This window comes from Anthonomus grandis, chromosome 21, assembly GCF_022605725.1.
Source record: "Anthonomus grandis grandis chromosome 21, icAntGran1.3, whole genome shotgun sequence".
NCBI lineage: Eukaryota > Metazoa > Arthropoda > Insecta > Coleoptera > Curculionidae > Anthonomus > Anthonomus grandis.
Genome location: NC_065566.1, coordinates 743,243 through 761,786, shown reverse-complemented (window position 1 = coordinate 761,786; position 18,544 = coordinate 743,243). Strand labels below are relative to the sequence as shown.

Below are 18,544 nucleotides of genomic sequence, written 5' to 3'. Positions count from 1 at the left end.
TCAAATGTTACCGTTTTTTCGCAGCACGCTGTTATTTACAAAAAAAAACCCAAAAAAAGCAGGTTCAATCAACTAGTCATACCGTCGACATTACGGGAGCCAGCACACCAAACAATAAGTGAGTGGTGCAGCACCCAATGTAAAAAAATACGGACGACGTCACAATAATTGTGTCGTATATGGCCAGATAACGCGGGGTTTTCGATGTCATGGCGGCAAATTCTACGTAGGGGCGAATCCGACTTTTTTAATTCGAGAATTAGAGGCTTAAAATGGGTGGAAACTGTCGGTAAAAAAAATAGTAATCGTAATATATAGCGTATTTTAAAGTTTTAGTGCATCTATAAAGAAAATGTTATTTACAATAATAGTAATAGTAACATGCAGGGTAGGAAAAGGTAAAAATATCCGGAAAAAAAACAGTAATGCGGTGTCAAAAAAAGGTATCACGGCTTTTATAGCTGCTATTCAATAAGTTGATAAATTCTTATATTCGTTTTTTTTCATTTTTTTAAAATTTTATTGCTATTAAAAATACAAAAAAAAAATCGAGAAACAAACCTCTTTTTCCTATCCCAATGCATAGATTCTTATGGAATCTGATTTTTCTCTTTAGATTGTGGCACTCGTCTGAATCGTCAAAAAATTTGTCATAAAGCTTTTTTACTACTTTTTAAATCGTCTTTAAGCAGAAACAAGAAATTTTGAAAAAATGTTAATTTTGACGCCGGATTCTGTTCGGAAACGAAAAATGCAGAGAAATAGGGTTTCCGTTTATTTTAGAGTCAAATCGATACTAATCTTTTTTACACTAAAGTAATAGAATGGATATAGGATAATATAGGATAGAAAAATAAAAAATTGATTTTTTTTTATAGAGCCTTGATAATTGGGTATATTTCGATTCTATGATAGCTAGAATCGAATCGTTTTGACATGCGGATACCTCATAATATTCTCGAGAACTTTTTCTTAAACAAAATGTTTTAAGTCTTATAGTTTATAAAAAAAAATAAAAACCATTTTTTTGAAATTTTTCAAGGAAAAAAATAGAAAAATGCAAAGAAATAGGTTTTCTGTTCATTTTAGAGTCAAATCAATTATAACCTTTTTTAAAGATACTCTAAAGCAGTACCGGAAAAAAAAAACTAAAAAATTGAAATTTTTTTATAGGGCTTTTGCTTCTATAATAATTATGTTTAATAGAATTTTTTTAATTTTCTCCGATTCTATGATAGCTAGAATCAATACGTTTTGACATACGGTTATCCCGTAATATTCTCGAGAACTTTTATTTGAAACAAAAATTTGAAAGTCTTATATTTTATTAAAATAAAATAAAAACCATTTTTTTGAAAATTTCCGATTTTCGACCAAAAAAAAATATTTTTTCTTGGGTTTTTTACTGGTAATTGCCAATTTAGGGCTTACTTTAAAATTTTTCGATAAACATTTTAGGAAAAAAAGGTACTATGGGATAAAACGAGTTTTCTTTTGTTTTTTCCACATTTTTACTAATATCTAGGTTTCTATAGCGTCGATTCAATTCATGGTTAATTTTATTCCTTATTCGCCTCCTGTCAATTTTTTTTATATTTTATTATAATTGGCTTATCAAAATAAAACTGAAAATTCAAAAAAAATTGCCTAAAATCCCTTTTGTTCTATCTCAATAGATTGTTATGGGATCTAATGTTTTCTTTTTTATAAAGCTTTTTCACTAGTTTTTAAATGGTCTTTAAACAAAAAAAAAAGAAATTTTGAATTCGGAGAATATTTTGAAAAATTGGTAATTCTGATCCCGGATTTTGTTCGAAAAATACAAAGAAATAAGTATTCTGTTCATTTTAGATTCAAATCGGTAATAACCTTTTTTTAAGGTACTCTGAAATAGTACAAGATAGAAAAATAAAAAAATTAATTTTTTTTATAGGGTTCTTGATAATTTGGTAATTACGTTTAATAGTACAGTCAGAATTCAGTCTAAACTTGGTGAAAAATACAGTATCAACAGGCCTAAAGTCTTACAACATTGAATTAAGGTAATCGGACTTAATGAGAAGAAGCATGACATAAATGATAGTGATATTATAAATAAGGTAATCAAACAAAATGAACTAAATAGTAATTTTAGTCATTTTAGCTTAAAAATATTGCGTAGAACCAATGTGTAAATTGTATCTGATCAAATAAAAAATATATGGAATGTCTCTTAATGTCGGTGACGTCACATGGGATATAAATCAGTGTGAAACACTGGAGAGGATGGAAAAAATGCAAAAAAATAAGTTTTTTAGATAGCAGTTAGATACTGAAATGGCTAAACTTTCAAGTTCTGTATAATTTAATTGGAACAAGGATAATATAATTGCATTTATAAGTAATTGGCAACCAAAGCTCTAATTCTTATCAGAAACTCATGTTTGTGAGGAAATTTAGGACTGTGGGTTAAACATCGATCGATATAGAATTGAACAGTGTGTCACAAATAATAGAATAATTGGAGGTTTTAATAAGGTTTACGTGACATTAAATACTCCTTAAGAACCATAGAGTGCGTGCAAAATTATATGTGGTGTTTGTCTATTGAATTTTCCTGACGTAGAGTTAAATATCGGTGTACTGTTATGTATAATTTTCCTCAAAAAGAAAATGCAAAATTTTTGGATTATTCCGGTAGTTATCTAGATCAGGTCACTGTGTTTGAGAATATCAACATAATAATGGGAGATTTTGATTTTGTTAATGCAAATATTTTTGTAAACGGAATTACTGATATTTTAAATCAAATATGTCCCAAACGAAAGTCTGTTATAAAACAGAAATATTTGCATAAGGGGTGGATAACTGAAAATATCAGGGAAAAGAAGGATTAAAGGGACAAACTGTATGTTAGAGCCGTCCGGGAGAATAATGATGTCATCTGGAGGAAATACAAGAAAGTACGCAACTCTGTGGTTGGCCTAATTAAGGGAGAAAAGGATATAAGTTTTATAGAGCAATCCTTGATGGGAGCAAAAATAATCCCCGAGAAATGTGGAAAAACCTAAAACTATTCCTTCAGGAAAAAATTCTTCATTGCTTTAAGATATTAAATTCGACAATCAATTAATATCTAAGGAATTAACAATAGCTACAGAATTCAACAAATATTTCATAAATAGTATTGAGGAAATTGAGATGAGTGCCACTGCTGACCAGTATAGTAAGTTTTTATTTTTCAAAGAAATATATTTAATTGATTTGAAGAAAATTTTAAAGAATTTAAAAAATGTGAGGGGTGGTGAGAATGGTATCTCAAAACGGGTGTTGTGCGATGTTTGTAATGTTGTTGGAAATCGTTTGTTGAATATTGTAAATGCATCACTTTCAAGTGGAAGGAGTCGGCTGTGAGGTTTTTCTGTGAGCCAAAGCTTCAAAATACTTTTTATCGTAGTGAATTTAGATTCATAAATACAGTAGAAATATATGAAAAGGTATTGGAACTTGTTGTAAAAGAACAATTACTGAATTACTGCAATAATAATAATAATATTTTGGTTATAAATCAGTCTAGTTTCCGTAAAAGTCACTCTTGTGAATATGTCATAGTTTTCTAAAAGAAATTGATTTACTAAAGGGTAATTATGTATTAGCAGTATTTTTAGCTTGTTAACAGAAAGTTCTTATTGAAAAAAAATTTAAATTTCTTGGTATTAGGCAAACCGTATTAAGTTGGTTTAAATCATATTTATCTAGTAAGCGACAAAAAGTTAAATTTAATAACTGTGTTTCAGAGTCATTAAATGTTGAGTAATAATAATCTTGGAAAACTTGAATATAAGGAGTTATATTTGATTCAAATCTAAATGTTAACACAAATGCTGACTATATCACAAGAAAATTTACAAAAAAGTTGGTTTTATTTTCATAAGGATCTAAATTGTCATTAGGTACAAAGTTGTTATTGTATAATAGCATTGCAGCCCCATATCTTGAATTTTGCGCAAAACTTTTGTATATTCTATCCAATTTTAAAATAGAAAAATTGCAACCTATACAAAATTGCAACCTAAACAAACGTGTGCAATATGTTATCTGTAAAACAAAAAATATGTACAATGTACATGTTCTATTATTAAAAATTAAAAATAACATGTTACCACAGTATATTCGTAATAAGATTAAATTTTTCAAGGACCTACATAACTGTAACACAAGAAATTGTAATGATTTTATTTTAACCGACAGATGTGCATCTAGTCAAATGTTGAATTCAGTTTTGTATAAGGGCTTGTATGATTATAATATGTTTTCAATTACTATAAAAAACTGTGATCGCTTAACTACATTTAAAAAACTTTTTAAAGAGCATGTTTAACTTTAAATTATTATTGAACTATAGTGAATTTTTATTTATCTGTTTAAACAATACGTTAGTAGGAGTGCATTTGTGGTCTTGTATGTGCCTTAAACCAACTTTTGGATGGGCCACTGTGGGGGAAAGCCTAGATCGGGGCCGAGACGGTGTTTACGGACCGGAATAAAGCGGCATCCGTGGATTACCGGGATGCCTTAATTCCTAGAAAAACCGGGACACCGCGGGTTCTCGCCGGGTTGACCGCATTGAATCCAATTCAACTAGGCCACAACTTGACCGAGATACAGGTGTCATTATTTGTTTTGTCAAATCATCGATTTGCAATGACCTACGTTTGAATTAATTCGATATACGAGTATGTTACTCCTGTTGACGAAAGTAGGTTATAATGTACTATTCTACAATAACTAATATTACTAACCTATAATGTACTATAGGTTATAAGTTCTATGTTAAAATTTTATATTCTTATTGAATTTTGTAAAATGATTGTATTTTATATGTAGGTTTTTTATGGTAAATAAAGATTATTATTATTATTATTTTTCCCAGTTTTCTCGGGTTCTATGATAGCTAGAATCAATTTGAGATATAGAGTGAACTTTTATTTCAAACAAAAAATTGTCAGAGTTATAGTTCAGTCATAAAAAATAAATATAATTTTTTCGAAATTTTTCGTGAGTATAGATAGATTTCGATTCTCGACCAAGAAAAAAATATTTTTATTATGTGTCTTTTTATGTTGTCTTTTTTAGTTTAGGGCTAACATTAAAATTTATCAATAATGATTTTAAGATAAAAAAAGGGTACCATGGGAAAAAAAACACTTTTCTCTTGTTTTTTCCACATTTTTACTAATATCTCGGCTTCTATAGCTTCGATTCAATTCGTTAATAGTTTGTTTTATTACTTATTCTTTTTCTGTTAATTCTTTTAATATTTTATTACAATTGCTTTTCAAAATAAAAATAAAAAATTAAGAAAATTGACATAAAATCCGGTTGTTTTATCTCAATACATAGACTCTCATGAGACCCTCTTTTCCCTTTATCTTGTGGCACTCGTATAAATCGTAGAGAATTTACTGATTAAACTTTTTCAATAAGTTTTGAATGTTCTTTAAGGTAAAAAAAGAAATTTTATATTTGGACCATAATTTGAAAACGTTAATAGAATTACTTTGAAAATAACGATTATCTGCATATTATGGTGAATACGCCATAACGTTTACCTGTACGACAGTGAATTAATTGATGAGTCTGTTTCAGAATATTTACTCTGAATGCTACTAGCGTATTCAAATAAAAAGCAGGATCAAAATAAAAAAGGTCATCATAAAATGTTGGCTGTATTTATGCGAGTTACTTGAATGCGGAGCGTATTGTGACATATCATGGTACTTTGAACTTTATTATTTTAACTTTATTATTATGCTTATAATACCCAGAAATAAGTAATACTCAAATGAAATTTATTTCTAATTATAATATATAATAAGATCGTCACTTTTTTCTCTGTATTTACTATAGATGTTAATTTTCTCGAAGTACTAAAAATAGAAAAAGTTGGGCAGAGGATCATGCCGACGCTAAGTTTTGAACTCAGAGCCTTACGAGGATAAGGCAGGTTCTCCTCACTACGTGTTTAGGGTACCCCTTGGATAATTGTGGATTTTTTTTTTGTAAAACTAACAAAAATTAAGAAAATTTGTACAGGTCCCCATGGATTAAAGTAGACACGAAGCATCTACTTGTTTACGGTTTCCATCCTCTTATTCTTTTCTTTGTTTACGATCTCTTTCTACTTTCTGTTCGTCAAATTGCCTTAACAGCAAGTCCATTAATTTCTCCGTCTCCATTTTGGCCTGACTTCTTGTTAAACGCATCTGCTAAAATAAACTTAATATACATAATAAATAAACTAAATATCCTTTACTTGTGATACTAATTGGAACGAAATTCAGTAACATACTTTTATTGCTAACATCAAAAACTCTAACCTAACTCGCCTTGACTGTCGTTTAATAATTTTTAAGGTAAAAACTGACTAAACAATTTAAACTGAATAAAATGTCTCAAAGAGCGTCCTTTTTAAAGCTTGATGGAATAATTTCGAAATATTTAGAATTCTCTTCATTGTTTTTTGCCGACCGAGAATAATTTTAGGAAAATACTGATTATCAAAGCAAGCTAATTCTAGAAATTTAAAATTCAGGGATTTGGAATAATATGACCTAAATAACATAAATTGGGGCTAAAATAAGACACTCAAACGAGGTGAACTACTTAAAAACTAGGCACTATAGATGAAAATATTAAACCAAGTACACAACGTAAGTGGAACCCTAAATAAACCATACAACTCAACTCTAACTACAGAATACGAATGAAATAGTACAAAAACTAGGAGAATAATTAACGTATTTATATTTTCATAATAATGCTAACCAACTAAATAGTTTTCATAAAATCAATTACTTAAGGAGCTTTTCGAAAGATTTTACAGTTGTAATCTAATATAAATACTATAACGAAATTCGGGAACATATTTTTATTGTCAACGTCAAAAACACTAACCTAACTCTTTTGGCACCATCCTCAAATAGGTTTTAAATGTGCGGTTACACTTCAGCTACTGTTATTGCTCTTGTTTGCTTCTCTCCGTCACAGCGAAGAGCACGGTTCACCTTTGACAGACGCAGGAGCTAGAAAGACCCCCAGTGGCGCCGCGTGTCGAATTATTACGATTTGGCCCGTATTTGTACTTTCATCAGCCACTCTATGGTTTGCTTATTAGTGATCTACGTATGGGCTTTGATTGGGCCCATAGCGGCTAAACCCATAAAGTAACGAGCAAAGTTCCTCAATCTCCGGTCTTGTGCCCAGACGTCTTTTGGACTACTATTTAAGCAGTTCCGCGACGCATCTGGGGGTCTTTCCAGCTCCTGCGCCTGTCAAAGGTGAACCGTGCTGCCCGCTGTGACGGAGAGAAGCAAACAAGAGCAATGACAGTAGCTGAAATGCTGTTCCAAAACTGGATCTTTCTTAGGGCTCCTTGAAAATGAGTACGTCAACCACCAGTCATGACCTAGCAGTGGAGGATTTCGCCCTGAGGCCTAACAGCAAATTTCACCGCCGTTAGCCCCGTCAACCCACATCATGCCTTAGGCCCTATGTGGTGCAAAATAGCCCATCGCGGGCTCTTGCCTCCGAAAAAACAACACCATGGGACTTGACCCGTAATCTTGCTAGCCTTTTTATTTTTGATTTTAACCATATTCTTTTGATTTCTCTGTATGATTTAACATGTGTTTATTATTATTATTTATTATCATCTTCTCATTTTGATCTTTATAACTATATTTTTATTTTATAATTATGTAAGTTAAAACACTTCAATGTTACGCCTTATTATGTAATGCTTCCGAAGTGATCACTGACGAATTAAGGTACCTTTGGGTATAAACATATTATTATGAAAATGTAAATACGTTAATTATTCTGCTGTACAATTTTATTAGTATTCTGTAGTTAAAGTTGATTCGTAGGGTTTCTTTAGGGTTCTACTTACGTTTGGTTTATTATTTTCATCTATAGTGTTTAGTTTTTAAGTAGTTCATCTTGTTTGAGAGCCCCATTTTGGCCCCAATTTAGGTTATTTAGGTTATATTATTGTAAATCCCTGTAGTTCTAATTTTCTAGAATTTGTTTACTTGCTTGCTTTGACTGTCAGTATTCTCGTAAAATTATTGGTCTCTTTAGGCAAAAACAATGAAGATAATTCTAAATATTTCGAAACTGTTCCATAGGGTTTTAAAAAGGACGCGGTTCGTGACAAATCATTCAGTTTTAATTGTTTAGTCAGTTTTTACCTTGGAAACAATTAAACGACAGTGAAAGCGAGTTAGGTTAGTGTTTTTGACGTTGACAATAAAAGTGTGTTCCCGAATTTCGTTCCAATTGGTGTCAGAAGTAAAGGATATTTGGAAGCTCATTTTAGTGGATGCCTTTAACAAGAAGTCAGGCCAAATTGGAGACCGAGAAATTGATAGAGCTGCTATTAAGGTTATAAGTTTTTTAAATTAAGTTTGAAGAGCAAAAAGTAGAACAAGAAGAACGAGACCGTAAACAGAAGGAAGAACAAGAAGAACGAGACCGCAAACAAGAAGAGCGAGACAAGAAACAGGAAGATTTACTAAAGACAATTAAATCTGACCTGAAGAAGGAAAATGAAGACCTGATAAGGACCATGAAAGATGACCTACAGAAAGAAAATGAAGACCTGATTCGAACCATGAAAGATGACTTACTTAATTTAAAAAATAATCTTAAAAAGGAGCCGAAGGAACGAGACAGAAAACAAGAGGAACGAGTTTTACAACTTAAAGAAGATCTGGAGAAGAATCAGAAACAATTAATGACTAACTTTGAAGCAACCGTAGAAGAAGAATTGGGGCAAGTACAAAAAAAGATCCAAGAACTAGAGATAAAAGTAAAACGGACTCCTCTTCATCCCGATCCTGGAATGCAAACAATGATGAAAGTAAAGCCACCAAAATTCGACGGCAAAGAAGCTTGGAGTACCTATTTGAATCAATTTGAGGCCGCTGCTAGGGGAAATCGCTGGGATAATGAAGAAAAGGCAATCCATCTAAGCCTTAGAGGAGAAGCTACAGAAATATTAAGAATGGTGCCATCTGAGGATCAGCTCAATTTCGACGTACTGGTGCGTACCTTAGAGAGGAGATGCGGTGAAGCTCATCTACAACAAGTGTACCAGGCTCAATTGAAATCTAGAAGACAATAACCCGAGGAAGGACTCCAACAGTTTGAGGCCGATGTTGCTCGATTAGTAAATCTGGCTTACCCTTCAGCCCCAACAGAGTTCCGAGAACAAATTTCTATAAATTGTTTTATTGACGGAGTTCGAGATCCAGATACTAACCACGCTCTAAGGATGGCTCATCATAAAAGTATATCAGAAGCTTTGGCCCATGGACTAGAGTATGAGGCAGCTTTTCAAGCAACTAGAAGGCAGACACGAATAAGACAAATCGGAACTTCGGAAAGTGATCTCGAAGACCGCCTAAAGAAGATTGAATCATTATTAGCGAGGAAACCTAAAAGACCATTGCAATGCTGGAATTGCAATGAGGAGGGGCACCTTAAACGTCAATGCCCCAAGCCTTTAAGAGATCCAAGGAACCAAGAAAAACTTCAACTAGTCAGCTTTATGGGGCGCAAGCTGGCTGGGTGCTACCAAGCCTCACGTATAAGACTAAACCGGCTGCCACATCCTGGAGAGAGCTTGGTAGTACCGGGAAAAATATGCGGCCGTGAATGTGAGATGGTAGTGGATACAGGATCAAGTCATACTATCGTGAAGCCGAACATCGTAGCACACTGTAGGCTCTCAGCACCACCCAATTTAATTCTGGAGTCTGCAAATGGAAAAAGGATCCCGATTCTTGGATTGCATGAAGCTACAGTTACAATTGGCTTAACAACATTCCAACAGCCAGTACTAGTGGTAGAAATCATGGATGATGTCATATTAGGATTAGATGTTATGAATGCTCAGCAGTTTAAAATGGATGTATATAACCGGATATTGACGACGAGAAATGAAGAGATTTTTATGCACCACCTATATGAAGATAAAGTAAATACCAGAGTCGTTAAATTATTCAAGGATGTTCCTATACCAGGAAATTCAGAGGTGGTGGTTTATGCTACAACTGGAGGAAAAGAGGGAGAAACTGTTTTGATTGAGCCCATGGAAAACTGCAAACTATATGGTCAAGGAATTTTTCCAGCCAAGACGTTATCTATCTCTCAGCACCACCCAATTTAATTCTGGAGTCTGCAAATGGAAAAAGGATCTCGATTCTTGGATTGCATGAAGCTACAGTTACAATTGGCTTAACAACATTCCAACAGCCAGTACTAGTGGCAGAAATCATGGATGATGTCATATTAGGATTATATGTTATGAATGCTCAGCAGTTTAAAATGGATGTATATAACCGGATATTGACGACGAGAAATGAAGAGATTTTTATGCACCACCTATATGAAGATAAAGTAAATACCAGAGTCGTTAAATTATTCAAGGATGTTACTATACCAGGAAATTCAGAGGTGGTGGTTTATGCTACAACTGGAGGAAAAAAGGGAGAAACTGTTTTGATTGAGCCCATGGAAAACTGCAAACTATATAGTCAAGGAATTTTTTCCAGCTAAGACGTTATCTACGCAGAAGAAATCTACTATTTTGGTTCGAATGGTAAATTTAAAAGGATATGATCAACACCTGAAACAAGGAGAGAACATTGGCGTACGCTCTGAAGTAGTGGCAGTCATGAAAAATGCTGATAGAAGTCGTTATTCAAACAGACCTTTTCCTGTATGTTTACAAAACCTATTTGAAGAATCTTCTGCCAATTTAACCATGGACCAGTGTAGTAAATTGTGACGTCCTCTTAAAGAAAATCAAGATGTGTTTTCCTTGCACGATAAAGACCTGGGAAGAACTGATTTGGTGCAGCATCGAATTAACACTGGAGACAATGCTCCGATTAAACAAGCACCTCGAAGAATTCCGATAGCTAAACAAGGAAAAGTTTCCTCAATGCTTCAAGAAATAAAGACACAAGGAGTGATAGAACCTTCTCAGAGTCCTTGGACATCTCCAGTTGTGCTAGTGAAGAAAAAGGATGGATCCACTAGATTTTGTATAGACTATCGGCGACTGAATGATATTACCAAGAAAGACAGTTATCCCCTACCAAGAATTGACGACACCCTGGCACGCTATCAGGTTCACAATGGTTCTCAACACTCGATCTCACGAGTGGATACTGGCAGGTAAAGATGCACCCAGAAGATAAGGAAAAGACCGCATTCTCGACTGGAACAGGACTTTGGCAGTTTACAGTAATGCCCTTTGGACTCTGCAATGCTCCAGCTACCTTTGAGAGACTTATGGACACAGTTTTACGTGGAATGACTTGGGAATCATGTTTAGTTTATCTGGATGACGTTATCATACTGGGGAAAACATTTGAAGATCATTTGAAGAATATTCAAAAGGTATTTATTAAACTGCGAGAGGCCAACCTGAAGCCTAAAAAATGTTGCTTATTTCAAAAAGAAGTTCGATACCTTGGCCATGTAATATCAGAAAAAGGTGTCAAGACTGATCCAGATAAAGTAGAGGCGATCGAAAAATGGCCACGACCCACTGACAGACATCAGTTAAAAAGCTTTCTGGGCTTTTGTACCTATTACAGAAGATTTGTAAGAAATTTCGCTAATGTTGCAAAGCCTCTACATAAGCTTACGGAGGACAAAATGGTATTTAGTTGGTCAACAGACTGTGAAGAAGCATTTCAACGGTTAAAAAGAGCACTATGCACATCTCCAATTTTAACATATCCGATTCCTGGACAACCTTTTATTTTGGATACCGATGCGAGTAATGTTGGAATTAGGGGCGTTCTATCACAAAAATATGAAGATGGCAAGCAAGTGATAGCTTATTTCAGTAAAACGTTATCAAAACCAGAAAGAAACTATTGTGTCACCAGACGAGAGCTATTGTCAGCAGTAAAAGCTATTGAACATCTCCATAAATATTTGTATGGTCAACGATTTATCCTTAGAACCAACCATGCTTCGTTGAAATGGCTGTTTCAGTTTAAAAACCCCGAAGGACAAATAGCAAGGTGGCTTCAACGATTACAAGAGTATGACTTTACAATAGAACATAGGAAAGGTGTATATCACCAAAATGCCGATGCTTTATCAAGAAGACCCTGTATTGAAACATGTCAACATTGTTTTAAAAAGGAATCAAAACAGCATCCAGAGATATTTACTTGTAATCGTATTGGCCTTCACAGTTCTAAAGAGTGGGATGTAGCTAGTTTAATCCAAGATCAGTGTGATGACCCAGTATTTGGTCTTATTTACGAACTGAAATCTCGAGAAATTTCAAAACCAGAATGGAAAGACATTTCTGACAAATCTCCAGAACTTAAAGCTTATTGGTCTCAATGGAATTCATTGGTTATAAAAGATGGATTATTAAAAAGAGTCTGGGAGAGCGTAGATGGAAAAGAAAAGACATATCTGACAGTCCTTCCTCGAAAACGTATTCCGGAAGTCCTTGAAGCTGTTCATGGCGGTGTCGGCCGAGGACATTTTGGAGTTAGTAAGACCTTGGCAAAAGTGAGAGAACGGTTTTACTGGCTGAACAGTCATCAAGACGTTGAACGCTGGTGCCGACAGTGTGAGCAGTGTTCGTCAAGCAAGGGCCCAAAGACCCGGACAAGAGGAAAGATGATGCAGTATCTTGTTGGTGCACCCTTTGAACAATTGCCATAGACGTAGCAGGACCCTTTCCTACTAGTAGCTCCGGAAACCGATATGCTCTTGTTGCTATGGATTACTTTAGTAAGTGACCCGAGGTTAGTAGTAGCCGACAGTAGCTGAAGTGCTGTTCCAGAACTGGATTTGTCGATTTGGTGTACCCAGAGAGATACATTCAGACCAAGGAAGGAACTTTGAGTCACAAATATTCCAACAAGTATGCCAGTTGCTGGGAATCAATAAGACGTACAACTCCACTACACCCTTAGTCTGATGGAATGAATGAAAGATTTAACCGCACATTTGAAACCTATTTAAGAATGGTAGTAAACTCTAAGCAAACCGATTGGGATACCTGTATACAACCATTCCTATTGGCATATCGTTCTTCTATCCACAAGTCAACTGGAAAAAGCCCGGCAAAAGTTGTCTACGGTCATAAACTTCGTTTACCTTTGGACATTATTACTGGAAGACCCCATAAGTCTGAAACCCTTGAGGAGTACGTCGACCATTTACAAGGGCGTTTACAAATTGTTCACGAACAAGCACGGGATAAACTTCATCTAGAAAGTAACAGAATGAAATCACGTTATCACACGTTATATCACGTTAGGCAAATTCTACCGGTTTTAATCCTGGGGATAAAGTCTGGTTATACAATCCACGGAGGACGAAGGGCAAGTCACCAAAGCTCCAGAAGGATTGGGAAGGTCCATTCAATGTGGTCACCAGAATCAACGACGTGGTGTACCCTATCCAGCGACATCCGACAGCGAAGATGAAAATTAAAAAAGGTTTTCAAATGTTTATGGTTCAATCTACAGGCCAAAAGATTTGCCATGGCCAAATTTACAGGTGGGCCATCACATGTCAAACTGACAACCCTTATACCCACTTCATGGCATTTTTCCAAACACTGTAGCACAAGTCCCTTTTTCTGTTCCGAGGTTATGCCGGCAATAAGAAAAAAGCCCACAGGAATTTTCCAGTAACCATTCACACAATTTAAAAGGAACACCAAGGCATCCTTAGCAAGAGAGGTTTTTACACATCTCGTGAGAGTTAGGGTTCTGCTTACGTTTGGTTTATTATTTTCATCTATAGTGTTTAGTTTTTTAAGTAGTTCATCTGGTTTGAGAGCCCCAATTTAGGTTTATTTAGGTTATATTATTGTAATCCCTGTAGTTCTAATTTTCTAGAATTTGTATACCTTGCTTGCTTTGACTGTCAGTAATTCCTCCTAAAATTATTGGTCTCCTTTGGGCAAAAACAATGAAGATAATTCTAAATATTTCGAAACTGTTCCATCGGGTTTTAAAAAAGGACGCGCTTCGTGACATATCATTCAGTTTCAATTGTTTAGTCCAGTTTTTACCTTGGAAACAATTAAATGACAGTGAATAGTAGAATAGTATATATATATATATATATATATATATATATATATATATATATATATATATATATATATATATATATATATATATATATATATATATATATATATATATATATATATATATATATATATATATATATATATATATATATACAGAGAACCCACGAAGCCGGCCTGATAGGTTCTTTTTGTTCCATCATTTAAATTAACAGGGGTTTCTGGAACCTATCAGATCTGGGGAGTTGTTCTTGCTGTTTAGAACTTTTAAATCAAGACTGTCGAACAAACTCAACTCCCTAGAATTGGTCCCTGTAAACCGGTTAGTCTTGCCGGAATATTATTTCTACCATAACAAGTATAGGTCGCTTCGCTCCTATACTTTTGGTCCGTGGGGACCAGTTTGGAACCTTTAAGTCTTGTCAGTGATGGGCCTTAGGAGGATTTCTTAAAAAAAATCGCAAATTATCAGGTGTTACTTAGGTGAGGCTAACGTTTACCCCTGCCAAGGAAAGAGAGGACCAGTTGTTGGGGTATCATGCTTCAAAGAACCATAATTTGTTATATAGTCGCGTTGTGTGTCAATATACTGTCTTATATTCAAATATCTGTGAAAGTATATTAATTGTATTCTAAATAAAGCCTGAATACCCAAATTCGAACAGAATCGGACCAATAGCAAAAAAGTTACGGTAGTCACGTGACCTAGGCTGAAACTTAAATGTCAGTTATCTGTCATAATTTATTAGTTGTATCCTAAATAAACCATAAATACCAAATTCAGAGAGAAGTTCCCATAAGGGTCTATTTCTTGAAAATAGAACAAACAGGGATTTTACGTCGATTTGTTTTAATTTTTCTTTTTATTTTGAAATGTAATAGTAATAAAATATCAAAAGAATTGACAGGAGAAGAATAAGAAATAAAAAAACCATAAATAAATTGAATCGAAGCTATAGAAGCCGAGATATAAGTAAAAATGTGGGAAAAACAAAAAGGAAACTGGTTTTTTCCCCACAGTAATAATTTTTTTTTTCTTAAAATAATTATTAACAAAATTATAATGTAAGCCCTAAGTTGGCAATTTCAAGTAAAAAAAACCCAAGAAAAAAAAAAAAAAAAATTTTTTTTTGCTTCAAAATCGAAAGGGGTACGGCCATAAAAAATTTCGAAAAAACGGTATTTATTTTTTTTTAAATAAACTATAAGACTAACAACATTTTGGCTTTTATAAAAGTTGTGAGAAATATTACGAAGTATCCGTACGTTAAAACGAATCGGTTCTAGCTATCATAAAATCGGAGAAAATAAAGAAAAACCATGAAACATAAATATCGAATTATCAAGGGTCCTATGGAAAAATGTTAATTTTTTATTTATCTGTCCTGTACTACTTTTAAGTACCTTTCAAAAAGGTTATTATCGATTTGACTCTAAAATAAACGGAAAACCTATTTCTTTGCATTTTTCGATTTTGAAGCAAAATCCGGGCATCAAGATAAGCATTTTTTCAAAATATGCTCCGAATTCAAAATTTCTTTTTTCTGGTTAAAAACCATTCAAAAACTAACGAAAAAGCTTTATGACAAAATTTTCCACGATTTATACGAGTGCCATAATATAAAGGAAAAAATAAGGTCCCATAAGAGCCTATGTATAGGGATAACACAACCGGGTTTTTACGTCGATTTTTTTAATTTTTCAGTTTTATTTCGAAAGGCAATTGTAATAAAATATAAAAAAAAACTAACAGGAGAAGAATAAGGAATAATAGAAATCATCAACGAATTGAATCCAAGCTATAGAAGTCGAGATATTAGTAAAAATGTGAAAAAAAAATAAAAGAAAACTCGTTTTTTTCCCACGGTACCATTTTTTTTTCTTAAAATTATAATCGACAAATCATAATGTAAGCCCTATGATGGCAATTTCAAGTAAAAAAACCCAAGAAAAAAAAAAATTTTTTTGCTCCAAAATCGAAAGGGGTATAGCCATGAAAAATTGTGAAAAAATGGTTTTTATTTTTTTCTAAATAAACTATAACTCTGACAACTTTTTGTCTTAAACAAAAGTTCTAGGGAATGTTACGAGGTATTCGAATGTTAAAACTAATTGATTATAGCTATCACAGATTCGGAGAAAATTGTAAAAAACTATTAATCATAAATATCGAAATATCAAGAGCCCTATGAAAAAACTTTAATTTTTTATTATTCTATCTTGTACTACTTCAGGATACCTTTCAAAAAGGTTATTATCGATTTGACTCTAAAATGAACAGAAAACCTATTTATTTGCATTTATCGATTTTCAAACAAAATCCGGCCCAAAATGAAAATTTTTCAAAACATGCTCCAAATTCAAAATTTCTTTTTTCTGGCTAAAGACCATTCAAAAAGTAATGAAAAAGCCTTATGACAAAATTTTCAAAATCTATAATAATGCTACAATATTACGAAAGAAGATAAGTTCCCTTTAAAGCCTATGTATTCGAACCGATGATTTTTTAATTTTTTTTTAAAGGCAAATTTAAGAAATAATTTAACTAATTAAAATAAAAGGAATAGGGTAATACAAAATTTTATCTATAAATATATACATATCATCTAATAGCAGATTTTAATCAAATAGGAAATTTTGATAGTCACGTGACCCTAGAACTCAATATTTTAAAATTTTGTAAAAAATCAACAATTGCATCCTAAATAAACCCCAAATTCCAAATTTGAACCCAATCGGATCAATAGCAAAAAAGTTATGGAAGTCAGGTGACTTTAAAATTCAATATGTCAAATTCCTGTCAGAATTTATTACTTGCATCCTAAATAAAGCCCAAATACTAAATTTCAACCCAATCGGATCAATCGCAAAAGGATTATGAAAGTCACGTGACTTTAAAATATAATTTGTCAATTATCTGTCAAAATTTATTAATTGTATCCTCAATAAAGCCCAAATACCAAATTTGAAACCCAATCGGACTCATAGCAAAAAAGTTACAATAGTCACGTGACCCGGAAGTCAAATGTCAAATATCTGTCAAAAATTAATAATTGCATCCTAAATAAAGCCCAAACACCAAATTTGAACCCAATCAGACCAATAGCAAAAAAGTTACAATAGTCACGTGACCTGGAAGTCAAATGTCAAATATCTGTGAAAAATTCATAATTGCATCCTAAATAAACCCCAAATACCAAATTTCAATCAAATCGGACAAATAGGAAGAAAGTTAAGGTAGTCACGTGACCTTAAAACATAGTCATGTCAAATATCTGTAAAAATTTATTAATCTTATCCGAAATAGGTACTAGGTACCAAATTTCAACCAAATCGCACCAATACCAAAAAAGTTATGATACTCGACTAACCTTAAAAATCAATAATTTCAAAAAAATTTTATTTATAACCCAAAAGCAATGTTTAAGAATTGTTAACATTTATTAATAATAAACTAAATAGTAAAAACTCACCTAATATCTAAATTTTTATTTTAAATTAAATAGATCATTACGACTGACCCGTGTATATATTCGAATAATTTTAATAAAATAATAGGGCAAATTTCATTTCGTCTCACCCCGGTATAAAACCACTGACTTTTCAAAAAAACGGCATTTTTCGAAGACGTCAAAATGTTTGCCGAATTTTCCTGGCCGCAATACACAATTTCCCCAATTGATATGCACAGATTCGGAAAGCCCATTCATTTTCTGATTCGGTGCTTCCTTTCCCTGATCGTTTCCGGTTCATTTTCATTCATAATTTTACAAAAAACCAAACCAAGTCCCGGCCACCTGTCACGAGCAAAAAATTTGTATCCACCATGCGTCAAAGTATTGTTCCCACTAGCCATTTCATCAGAGTTTAGGTTGACACCTCCAATTACCTGCAAAAACGCAAAAAAATGGACTTTTTTCATAAAATCGCATTTTTCGGGTACTTGTACTATCGCTGGAACCCTGAAATTTTAGTATGTATTGTAAAACAAAATTTCGGATCCTTTAGATATTGTTTGATCCTTTCACCATGTACAGGGACGCGGCAAATGAATTAAACGCGAAAATTCGAATTGCTCAGAACCTATTAAAGTTGGAAGATTGTAATTTTACATAAATAATGAGGTTATTAAAGTATTTAATGCCTGAGAATATAAATGGTCCAGGTGCCACCACTAAAAAGTTATTAAATAAAATGTGATTTTCAGGTCGGACCTTCATGGGTAAAGTTCATTATTGCTCGCCCTGTATGGTTCCCAAAAATTTCGGTTATATGGCATATGAAAGGTAAAGGATGAAGTTATTTTTTGAAAAAAAAAATTTTCCCAAAATAAGTATCGTTTGGCGGAAAATCCCAAAAAACTGAAAATGCCAGAACTCGTAAAATAAATTTTTTACAAAAAAAAGCTCCAAG

At 33.2% G+C, this 18,544-nt stretch overlaps 1 protein-coding gene and 1 long non-coding RNA gene across 8 annotated transcripts in view; one reads left to right on the top strand and one right to left on the bottom strand.

The window, feature by feature from the left end:
* Positions 1–18,544, top strand: part of LOC126748056 (uncharacterized) — a 1,030,708-nt gene that overhangs the window by 623,580 nt on the left and 388,584 nt on the right. The gene's annotated exons all lie outside the window — the stretch shown is intronic.
* LOC126748083 (uncharacterized) overlaps positions 17,172–18,544 on the bottom strand; it is a 128,780-nt gene continuing 127,407 nt past the window's right edge. The window contains exon 3 of the long non-coding RNA XR_007664621.1: positions 17,172–17,263. This is a non-coding gene — a long non-coding RNA (uncharacterized LOC126748083). The remainder of the gene's footprint in view (positions 17,264–18,544) is intronic.